Source organism: Anabrus simplex, chromosome 2 (assembly GCF_040414725.1).
Source record: "Anabrus simplex isolate iqAnaSimp1 chromosome 2, ASM4041472v1, whole genome shotgun sequence".
Taxonomy (NCBI): domain Eukaryota; kingdom Metazoa; phylum Arthropoda; class Insecta; order Orthoptera; family Tettigoniidae; genus Anabrus; species Anabrus simplex.
In genome coordinates, this window is record NC_090266.1 from 1,222,380,423 (window position 1) to 1,222,392,856 (window position 12,434).

Below are 12,434 nucleotides of genomic sequence, written 5' to 3' on the forward strand. Positions count from 1 at the left end.
ACAAATATCTAGAATTTTTAAACAGAGTAGACAGTTGTATAAATTTCACCAAGGCAGACGAATTTCCTAGATTCAAACGTAACACGTAAGAATTTGGATTTGATTTTCAGAAAACCAACACACACTCCAATTACAATAAAAACGATTCCCTACATCCGAAAACACATAAAAAATTCATCCTTTTTAGCGTAGTCAATAGAGCCTTCAAAATACCATTATCACCTGTTAACTTTAAGAAAGAGCTCCGATTTATAACAGAACTGGCTCTGATTAATGGTTACAAAACAGAAGTAATTAATCAAATCATTAATAAAGTAAAACTTAAACTGGCCACTAATTTCATCCAGAGAAAACTAAAAGAAAGTCAAAATATGCTACTTTCACCTAAACTCTGCGATTAACCAAAGTACAAGTCCTTTGAAAAACGAGATTACAAATAGCTTTTAAGACCCATAACACTAAGAGAAATACATTTTAAATCATAAAACAGTTAATGCAAAAAAGAGGAATATCAGGGTTCAGGAATATATAGATTAACACGCACACAGTGCAATTTTTCATATGTTGGACAGACTAGCCGTTGTTTCATCACAAGATATATGCCTTTGGTTGAGGTACGTAGATGACACGTTTGTAATAACAGACCACCAAAAAATAGCAGTACAAAAATTCTAGAATAATGGCAAAGAATTTTGAAATTTATTGAACATTTGCCTTGGTAAATTATTATACAATCCCAAATTTCCTCCTCCTGCAAACGAATATTTGCCCCCAATATGTCCTCTTGAATTCCAACTTTATCTTTATATTGTGATATTTCCTATTGTTTAAGACATCACTCAAACTTATTCATCTACTAATGTTATTCCACGCCGTATCTGCACTGATATATCACATAATCGAGCACCTCGTCTTCTTTCTCCCAAATCTTCAGAGCCCAAACTTTGAAACATTTTCGTAACACTACTCTTTTGTCGTAAATCTCCCAGGACAAATCGAGATGCTTTTCTTTGGTTTCCTTGCAGTTCTCGAATCAAGTAATCCTGATGAGTATCTCACATACTGGAACCATATTCTAGTTGGGGTCTTATCAGAGACTTATACACCCCCTTATTTACATTCTTACTACAGCCCCTTAATTCCCTCATAACCATGTGCAGAGATCTGTACCGTTTATTTACAATACCGTTTTTGTGATTACCCAAACTTTCCTTATATTAATACATAGATACTTACAGCGATCCCCATAAGGAAAATTCACCCATTCAACACAGTAATTTAAACCGATAGGACTTTTCCTATTAGTGAAACTCATGATCTGCCTTTAATCATACCATTGCCTACTGTCCGTCTCACGAAACTGTCGAGGTCTTTTAGTAGTTGCTCACAATCTTGTAACGTATTTATTACTCTATACAGAATAAGATAATATCATCCACAAAAAGCCTTACCTCTGATTCCAGTTCTTTACTCGTATCATTTATTTATGCAAGAAAACAAAGGTCCAGTAATACTGCCTTGAGGAATTCCCCTCTTAATATTTACAGGATCACCTGCTCTAATTCTCTGAGTTTTGTTATAAAGAAATATAGCCACCTATTCGGTAACTCTTTCTTTATAGTCCGGTTGCACACTTTTTGCCAGTAGTCTCCAATGATCTGCCCTGTCAAATGCCTTGGATAGGTCAATCGGAAACAGGCCATTTGACCTCCTGAATCTGGGATACCGGGCTGGAATCCTACAAGTCGAGCTTCAGTGGAACAACATTTCCTAAACTCCAACTGCCTTTTATAGAACCAGTTATTTATTTTGCAAACATGTCTAATATATTGCATAGGACCAATTTCATGTTTTTGCCCGTAATGGACTTAGTAATATTAGTTACAATTTCTTGTTATTATATCCACCTACTCAATATATGAAATGTTTGTTGTCTCTAAAAGGACATTTACCACAATACAAGACATGAAATGGGATATGTTTCAATCGTTACGTCGAGCATCTTCAGCTATTTTTTACAATAATCCCAAACCATATTTACAATTATTTGTTCATTAAATGTTATTATACAATAATATATCCTTATTAATGTAAAAAGTAAACATGAAGAAGTAACAATTGAAATGGATCTATAATAGAATAGACGTTAATCACAGGAAGTTGATGTCCAGGTCATAGTAATGTGACAATTAAATTATGTGAATTTGGCATGAAAATTCCGTGTTTTTCTAACACTGCTTGTGTTTGGTTATTTATCAAAGTGTGAACGTTCATATAATGATCAATTAATTAAAAGAACAAACTTGCAATGTATTCTCGTAAATGAGAATTAAACCACTATTAAAATTGGAACATTGGAGGTTTGTAATCTGTTGTATCCGTCATAACTTGTAGTCTTCACCGAAATAATTATCACACAATAATACATTATTATACAAAAAGTAAACATGAAGGAGTAACTATCAAAATGGGTCATTAATAGACTGTACGTTATTCACTGGAAGTTGACATTCAAGTCATAGTAATATGTCACTTAAAATTGTAAGATTTGGCTAAAAAAACTCTTTCCAACACTTCTAGTGTTAATATTTTTACAACTTGCTTTACGTCGCGCCGACACAGATGGGTCCTACGGCGACGATGGGACAGGAAAGGGCTAGGAGTGGGAAGGAAGCGGCCGTGGCCTTAATTAAGGTACAGTCCCGGCATTTGCCTGGTGTGAAAATGGGAAACCACGGAAAACCATTTTCAGGGCTGCCGTCAGTGGGGTTCGAACCTACTATCTCCCGAATACTGGATACTGGCCGCACTTAAGCGACTGCAGCTATCGAGCTCGGTTTATAGTTTCTTAAGGTTGGAAACATCACTGACCCCTTTTCATGTCACGCTTTAGTGCCTAGCTGTGCTCTTTGCAGTACTGAGACCTTTATTCTTCGTGTTCTTACGTCTAGAGTTATACGTATGGGACGGGTATGGTGGAGGGCGAGTAGGTGGGGAAGAAGAAGGAGTTGTGGGCGGGGCATTGGGTACTGGCGTAACATGAGGACAAGTGGGGGACGTAGGGGAATGGAGTGTAGGCCGAGTTATTGGATGCTGGCTTAACTTGTGGAGGGGGTTCTCAATGTATATTCAAGGTGGAAGTTGTAATTTTTGACGTATTAGAAGTAGGGGGCGTAGGGGAAGGGGTGTAGGCCGGGTATTGGATACTGGTTTAACTTGTGGAGGGGGGTCTCCCTGTATATTCAAGGTGGGAGTTGTATTTGTTAACGTATTAGAAGGTTTATGATTGAAATTTCTTTAATATTTTGCTGTTATCTGGTTTAAAGGCTTGTAAAATTTTGTAATTGTTCTATTAATGGGCTTTTCATTTCGATTGCATCGTTTAGGTTTTTTCCTATTGAAGGACTGATTTAACTGAATATAAATATATTCATATTCGGTCATTAACTTTCCTTTTTCAATTATTTTTATTATCTTGAAGATTCTATGTATTGTACTAAACCGATGGCCGGTCTCTTTGATATGATTAGCCATTGCAGAATACTTATTATGTTTCAATGCCTTATAGTGTTCGATATAAATTGTGATAAGACTACGGCCAGTCTGTCCAACATATGAAAATTTGCACTTTGTGAATGTTAATCTATATATTCCTAACCCTGTTATTCCTCTTTATTTGCATTAACTGTATTATGATTAAAAGTATATTTCTGTTAGTGTTATGTGTCTTGAAAGCTATTTGTAATCTCGATTTTTCAAAGGATTAGTAATTTGTTGAATCGCAGTTTTAGTTAGGTGAAAGTAGCGTACTTTGGTTTTTATAGCTTTCTCTGGGGTAAGATGAATTATTTCTGTTTTGTAACCATTAATCAGAGCCAGTTCTGTTATAAATCTGCGTTATTTCTTTAAGTTAACAGGTGATAATGGAATTTTGAAGGCTCAATTGACAAGGCTAAAAAGGATGCATGTTTATGGGATTTCGCATGAAGGGAATCGCTTTTTATTGTAATTGGAGTGTGTGTCGTTTTTCTATATATCTGAAAGTCAAATCCAAATTCCTTACGTGTTACGTTTATATCTAGGAAATTCAACGAACCGTTGTTTTCCTCTTCCTTGGTGAATATTATGCAACTGTCTACCCCGTTTAAAGATTCTAGAATTTTTGTCTTGTTATTTTTCGGTGGCTATTATTGCAAACATATCATCTACGTACCTCAACCAATGGCTAAGCTTTTCTATATTTTGTTTAATTATAGGTTCTTCCATGTTATCTATATAAATATCGGCCAATATCCCTGAGCTGGGGTCCCCCATATTCAAACTTAATTGGTGATTGATCTTGTTATTCAATGAGAAGTAGTTGTTATTTAATACATTTTGAGTAATTTAATACATTCTTCTACTTCTATTTTACTTAAAATGCTATGTTTGGATAAATTTGATTCTATTATGCTGACTGTTCCTTTGATGCGAATGTTAGAGTACATGTTGGTGATATCAAAGGAAATTATTTATGATGGATTTGTAGGTTGAACCTTTTCAGTTCTTCGCAGAATTCTATCGAATTTTGACTGAAGTATTACTAAATCGATAATGTTTCTTTAAGAACTGGTGTATAAATTTAGGTGTATTATAAGTTGGGCTAATCATGCTACTTATGATTGGTCGAATGGGGATACTTTTTTATGTATTTTGGGTAGAGCTTTTTCCTTCGGTATTTTCGGGTTCATGTTTATCAGTTTCTGTTGTTCTTGTTCTTTGAATACGAAATTAGAATTTTTAGCATAGATTTTAAACTTCTTTAAATTCTGGGGATTGGATCTTTGTTTACAACTGTATAAGAGTTATCCAAGAAGAACTCCTCAGTTTTATAATGTAGTCATCTTTATTTACAAGTACTATCGTTTCCCTTTTCTGCCTTGGTGACAATTACACAATTAACTTTTATTTTAGTTTTTAAATCTTTTATTTTCTTAGATAGGGGCCTGTTTAGAATCAGTTTTCATTTCTTTTATTACGTTTGGGAGATCCTTTTTATTTCAAATTTAACATCGTTCTGTGTTTCTATCAGCAGTTTCCCTATAATAAATTCTGTCTCTGCTATTGTGTTTGTTAGGTCTTCGGTTTTATATGGGTTGATAAATTTAAAAAATTAATTAAAATTTAATTAATTAAAAAGTAAAAGAATTAATTTAAAATAAATTAATTGTGTTGGGGTTATTAAATATTGGTTGTTAGTTCTTTTTCTTTTTGTGATTACGAAATTATTTGACTTAATATAATATTCTTTTAATTGTTCTAACTTGTTTACCAGCGTATTCTTCGTTTTTCTAAGATATTGACATGTTTCTCGTTAGTTTGCTGCTGGTTGGAATTCCATTCTAATTGGTTGTTGAGTCAGCAACATGTAAGTGTATCTTATACAGTTGCATGTTTAATAAGGATTTTTTCTATCTAATTCTTTTATTTCATGTCAGGCATATCTTACTGATTTTGTTTTGGATGTCATATGACCTTGGACCCAATATATTACTTCTTTGGGTTGACCTCAAAAATTTTGGTAATAAACTGTATTTTTGACATTCTTTTAAAATCCATAAATCCTTAGTAATTTTACTGACTTTGACCTTAGATTTATATATATATATATATATATATATATATATATATATATTTATTTTCCTTTTTGCCTTGTTGGATAACATATTGCATAAGACCAATTTCAGGTTTTTCCCGTATTGAACTTACGAATATTAGTTACAATTTCTTGTTCTTATATCCACGTATTCAGGCCCCTGTTTCAGAAAACATCTTTCACTAATATTATTAGTAAGAAACCGATGATATTAACTAATAATATTAGTATAATGTTTCATAAAATTATTAGCTAATAATATTAGTTATTACTTTATGAGTCAAAATTATTAGTAGATGTTCCTAATAATAACAAATAACGAACCTTCCAATACAAATCAATGGTAGATGACGTATTACAAAATTTTCGTCATGTTGAGAACTATGATTATGTAATATGACCACTAAAATTTTAAATTTTACGCTCCATCTTGATGTAAATCCAAAAATAAAACAAATGCGATGGTACATGTTAATAAATTCCTACTAATTCTGACAAAATTTTACATTGAATCATCGCTTTCGAATTTAATGAATATTAATTTTATTTGTTAAGAGAATGATGCTCGTACGCATGTCAAATAATTCCGGAAAAACCGGAACAAGATTTAAATATTTAAGTTTCATGAGTGGTCAAAATGTGAAAATACAAACATTTCAATTTTAATTTTCACCTAATTTTGCTTTATTAAATATCCCTCCATTTAACTCGACATTTCAGTTATTATCTGTTCAACGTAACCTCAGAATACATGTGACTTTACGTGACAAACGTAAGTAAGTAAAACATTAAAATTAAATCATTAACCATGTGTAATGGCCTTAACACAATGCTGAAACTTAGGACAACGATGGTGACACACACATCAATAAATTGCAATAAAATAAAAACCACTCAACTTGTGGAAATAATAAAAGAAATGCACGTAACAAATTTCCCGTTACCATCATCTACCAAGGAAAAAAATGCAACCAACTACGACTAGAAATACTATTTTAAAATATTACAACACGTGCCCACAAGTTTTTCGTCCATTTTAATGGAGATGCAATACTCCCATAAGTGATAGCCTGAAATAACAGTAATCAATCCGATGGAAATAGTCTGGGTAAGATAAGATCTTCAATACCTACAACGAAAGCAAGTCGTTACGAAAATCTATCGAATTCTGAGGAATTGGGTATTATCATACAGTTACGATTCAATATCCTTGTGATGACGCTCATCCAGTATGTCAAGGGCTCTAATAATCTCATACGCTCAATTTGATGTTATAAGAAGACATGTGGTATAATACTTTGTCAAGACGTTACCGTCTATTTTTCTCTCACAAAAAATAACTACTTACAGATATATGAAATGACGATGGATTATCTCTAAACATTCATCCGTCATTATACACAACATCGCCGAATATCGACTACATGTGTTTATGATCATAATGACGCGAAGTATCGTCCCCAAATGGCACAAAAATTTATCATAATCCATTACAAAATCTCTCCACATGGCACAACGTAAGAGGAAAAGTATCAATATAATTCGCAACATAGTCCAAAATATAACGGATAAAATTACATAAATGACTCGAACCACACATGAATGTAATAATCAAACAATGTCCTCCCTTAAAAGTATGAAATCGGATTCGAAAGAAATCTATCCGTATCACTAGCGTAGCATTCGTACGTCAGATGAGCTTACTCCCTTATGAAAATTTAGCAAATACTTTAGGGAAAAATATAGGAGAAATAAACTCCGATGAATAACAATATTACATGTACACATTCCTCAATATCGTATTAATTGAATGGAAAAATAATATTGACTAAAGGTTAGGCGATGGCTGATATTTAAACCAGATACTCGTCCGATGACATGACTTACTCAAATCCGCATAGTCGATGATCTTGACATTCAGTCATCACGCACATTAAAAATCGTATAATTGAAGAGAATACAGAGTCAACGTCGTATAACGCAAGAAAATGACATGATAAAGTTGCTAAAAATCTACACAAACTACTATTCAATCAATAATCCCTTCAAGAAGAAAGTTAACTACTTATTATAGCTACGTAGAACAGATAATACCCAGTATAAATGAAATGTCGACTTAACGTGGATGTCTTGATGACCCTGGTCTCCTTCTAGGCTGGATTCATGGCATTAGGACGCTGTCGGCATCGGTCCTCCTCCTTATTGCTGCATGATGAGATGGGTGATGTCTTCGAAGCGAATACATTTTCTAATGCTGATCTTCATTGCCTCGTCCGGTTAAGAACTGGTTCTTCTTGATGTTCACTGAAGCTTACACGAAAATATTAGTATTGATTCTCAACTCGTAGCTTTAAAATTGACACGTAATGATAAGTATTTTCTTCACTTCGCTAGCTGGTTGTCCCTCTCTGCTCCGCATTCTTCTGGTCTCAGCTGCCTCGTACGTTCACCTTCCTCCTCGGCCAATGTACTCGCTGTATTGTACATATTCTTTAGCTGCTCTACTCCCCAGGTCCTCGTCCAGTTGCTGTTCCCCACCACTAATTTGTTGCGCCTTATGTAGGCCCTTAATCCTTCACGTCTAGCTTTCCCTAGGTGAAACTGTAGCATTTTCTGGTTCCTGAGGGCTTCTTTTTCCATCTCCTGTTTGACCCATATGTTCTCACCTTTCAACCGGCTTGTACTATGCAGCATATTTCTCACTAGTAGGTTTGATACAAATCTCACTCTTACTGGTCTCTTGCCTTTTGTTTTCACCATTCTCTGTAGTTCTTCTATATCGGCCTCTCTGCGGCTAATTTTCACCTTCTCGTTAATTAGCTCCAGCACTTTGAATACCAGGTCTTCTTTAGTGTTCTCTGGTAGCCCATATATAAAAATATTTTTCTTCCGGGTTTCCTCTTGTCTTTTTTCTCCTGCCATCTCAACTCTTTTATCTCTTCCTCCATTCTCCTCACCTTATCCCTCAAACTTGATATTTCTTTATTATTTTGGACCGCCCATTCTGTTACTTTTCCTATCTCCTCTTTCACTATTTCTCGTAGATCACTAGATTGCTCTCGTAATAACTCTCTCATTTGCTCACTTTGGACCTTACTAAATTCCCTTATCTTCTCCATGTCTTCCCAACCAACCACATTCTCATGATCAGGTCCAGGGTTAATCTCGACCCCTCCAGTAACCAACAACACTGTCATCACTGATGCAGCCATCAAAATTGAGATCGAACTCACCTGCTGTCCGGTTCTGCCACTCATATTGCGTCTCGTATTCCTGCCTCTACCGTGCTTCGTCGCCCGGTACAATTCTATTGAAATCCCCATGTCAGCACTCACTCACTCAACAACCTTCCTCTTCGCTTGCACGATTTGGTTTTTTCTGCCATAATGCTATATATGAATGGAACTCCAACATTCAGTTTATATTATTCCTTCTCTGTTCAATCTCTAAGCACCTGCTTTATATGAACATTCATCGCATGTACCAACTATTAACACAATTCACAATAGTTATTTAAGTTACTCCTTTTAATTTTGTATACGGCATGTATCACAAATTATGAAATTATGAAACGATTACAATAAATAATACCCTCTCCCTAATCTATGATTTTCGAGATTAAGGGAGACGGGTATCTTGAATCTTGATAAGTATTTTCTTCATGAACCCTATTGACGTCTGCTATGAATCTAGACGGTCTGTTAAACGATCGAAAAAGTAAGACTGTTCTCGTGGTGGCGAGCAACAGCTGTCCAGGTCTACAAGACCACCTCTCTGCGTACTGAATCTAACATCCAGAAGGGTACACAGTCTATCGTAGAGACCGAGGAGATAAAAAGGGAGGGGGTGTTTATTCTGGTGAAGGAAACTTACTCTTCACATGAATGGTTTACCGATGAAAGGGATGAAATATTAGGGATAAAATTAGTTTGTGATAATATGAAGGAGGTGGGAATTATAGGAACATACAGGCCTGGAAGAGAGGAAAGAGACATGGAAATCTTTGAAAAAATAGTAGATTATACTCGTAAAAACAATAATAATGATGTGGTAATAATTGGGGGAGATCTAAATTTGCCTGAAGTTGAATGGAAAGGAGCTGCAAGTGAAGCCCATGAACAGAAACTGGCAAATAAGTTAATTTGGGAGGGAGGATTTACACAAGTAGTACAAGAACCTACTCGTCTTAATAACTTACTAGATGTATTCTTGGTTAAACCATGGGAAATTGTTGATAAAACTGAGGTAATTGAAGGAATAGGTGACCATAAGGCTGTAATAATGGATGTAGGACTCGTACCAAAAAGGCTTAATAAGAGGGTTGCACAAGACAAGAAATTGTACAGAAAAACTAAAGTTGATGAATTTGGGACTTACCTTAAATCACAATTCAGTTGTTGGATAAGTGAAGGGAGTAACGTGGATACACTTTGGGCTAAATTTAAAGGAATTATTTGGGAAGGAGAGAAGAGATTTGTACCTGTTAAGAAGGGTAAAATGACCTCAGACCCTGTTTATTATACAAGGGAAATAAGAAAATTAAAAAGAAAATGTAGATTAGTACACAGGAAAATCAAAGAGGGTAGGGAGAGTAGAGAAACTAGAAAACAACTAATGAGGGAACTGAATAGAGTGAAAAAGGAAGCAAAAGAGAATTATATGAATGGCATACTTCAAGAGGGTAATGACCACAAAGGGAAATGGAAAAAGCTGTATTCATATATCTGGAATCAAAAAAGAAAAGGAATCCAAATTCCTACAATGGTGGGAGAAGGGGGTGAACACTATTTAACAGATACTGAGAAAGCAAACCTATTTAGTAGGGAATTTAGAGATTCAGTAGATGATTGTCAAGAGTTGGAAACCGAAACAGAAGATAGAGAGGGAGAGAGACAGAAAGAAACAAGAAGCTTCTCATTCACAAACGAAGATATTTTCAGAGAAATCCAACTGCTTCAGCAAGGAAAAGCTGCAGGAAGTGATCAAATTACTGGGGAGGTATTAAAGACAATGGGGTGGTATATAGTGCCTTATTTAAAATTTCTCTTTGACTATGTCATAAATAATAGTGTAATACCAAAGGAATGGAAGGAATCTATAATAATACCAATTTATAAAGGAAAGGGTGATAAAAGGAAACCAGAGAACTACAGACCAATCAGCCTGACCAGTATAGTTTGTAAAATTCTGGAGAGTTTAATATCGAAGTTCATCAGAGGGATATGTGATGATAAAAATTGGTTCATGAGGAGCCAGTATGGATTTAGAAAGAAATTTTCTTGTGAGGCACAACTGGTGGGATTTCAGCAGGACATATCAGATCAGCTGGATTCAGGAGGTCAGTTAGATTGCATAGCCATAGATCTTTCCAAAGCCTTTGATAGAGTGGAACATGGAATATTATTAAAGAAATTGGAGGGAATAGGATTGGACGTAAGGATTACACGTTGGATAAAAGCATTTCTAAATTCAAGGGTTCAGAAAGTCAAAGTAGGAAATAATGTATCTCAGGAAGAGAAAGTTTGGAAGGGAATTGCACAGGGTAGTATAATCGGTCCGTTACTTTTCTTAATATACGCAAATGATTTAGGGAACAATATAACATCAAAAATAAGATTGTACGCAGATGACATAATTGTTTATAGGGAAATAAACAACATTGAGGATTGTTCAGAATTACAAAGGGACCTTGAAAGTATCCAACAATGGGTTGAAGAAAATAATATGAAGGTTAATGGAGGCAAATCAACTGTTACAACTTTTACAAACAGGAGCTTTAAAACTGAATTTGAATATACTTTGGATGAGGTAGTTATCCCAAAAGATGGCAAGTGCAAATACTTAGGTTGAGATTTGAAAGTAATTTGCACTGGAAGGGTCATAGTGATGACATTGTTGGGAAAGCATACAGATCATTACATGTCATATTGAGGCTACTTAAAGGATGCAACAAAGAATTAAAAGAAAAAAGTTACTTGAGTATGGTTCGTCCATTATTGGAATATGCAAACAGTATTTGGGATCTTCACCAAGAATACCTAATAAAAGAAATAGATAGTGTGCAGAGGAAAGCAGCAAGATTTGTAACAGGAGATTTCAGGAGAAAGAGTAGTGTATCAGAAATGTTAAAGGAACTTGGGTGGGAAACTTTAAGTAAGAGAAGGGAGAAAACTAGACTTATAGGATTATATAGAGCCTATACAGGAGAAGAAGCATGGGGAGATATCCGTGAGAGGCTTCAGTTGGAAAATAATTATATCGGCAGGACTGACCACAAATATAAAATTAGAAGGAATTTTAGCAGAAGCGATTGGGGTAAATTTTCATTCATTGGGAAGGGTGTGGAGGAGTGGAACAGTTTACCATGGGTAGTGTTTGATCCTTTTCCAAAATCTGTACAGATATTCAAGAAGAGAATAAACAGCAACAGAGAAAATAAATGAAGTATTAGAGGGCATTTGACCAGTGCAGGTTATTGTAAATAAAAAAAATGTGTGTGAATAAATTAATTCCATCCCCTGGTCTAAGGAGTTTGGACAGCCAAAGTAGGGGACTGCCTGTAGGGGTGAAGTACAGTGAGGACTTCGAGGGCCCTGGGACCGCTACGGTAGCTGTGAAGGCCCTTCAGGAACTCTGAAAAGTGGTGGCAAAAGGGGCTCTGGTTAAGACGCAGCAGGTCGTTATGCTACTTAGGATCCAGAACGGGTAAAAAAGTAAATAAATAAATGCAATGTAAATATTAATGTTATACCAGTTGTATAGTATCATTTGAAGTAATTCCACATACTGTATATCAGTT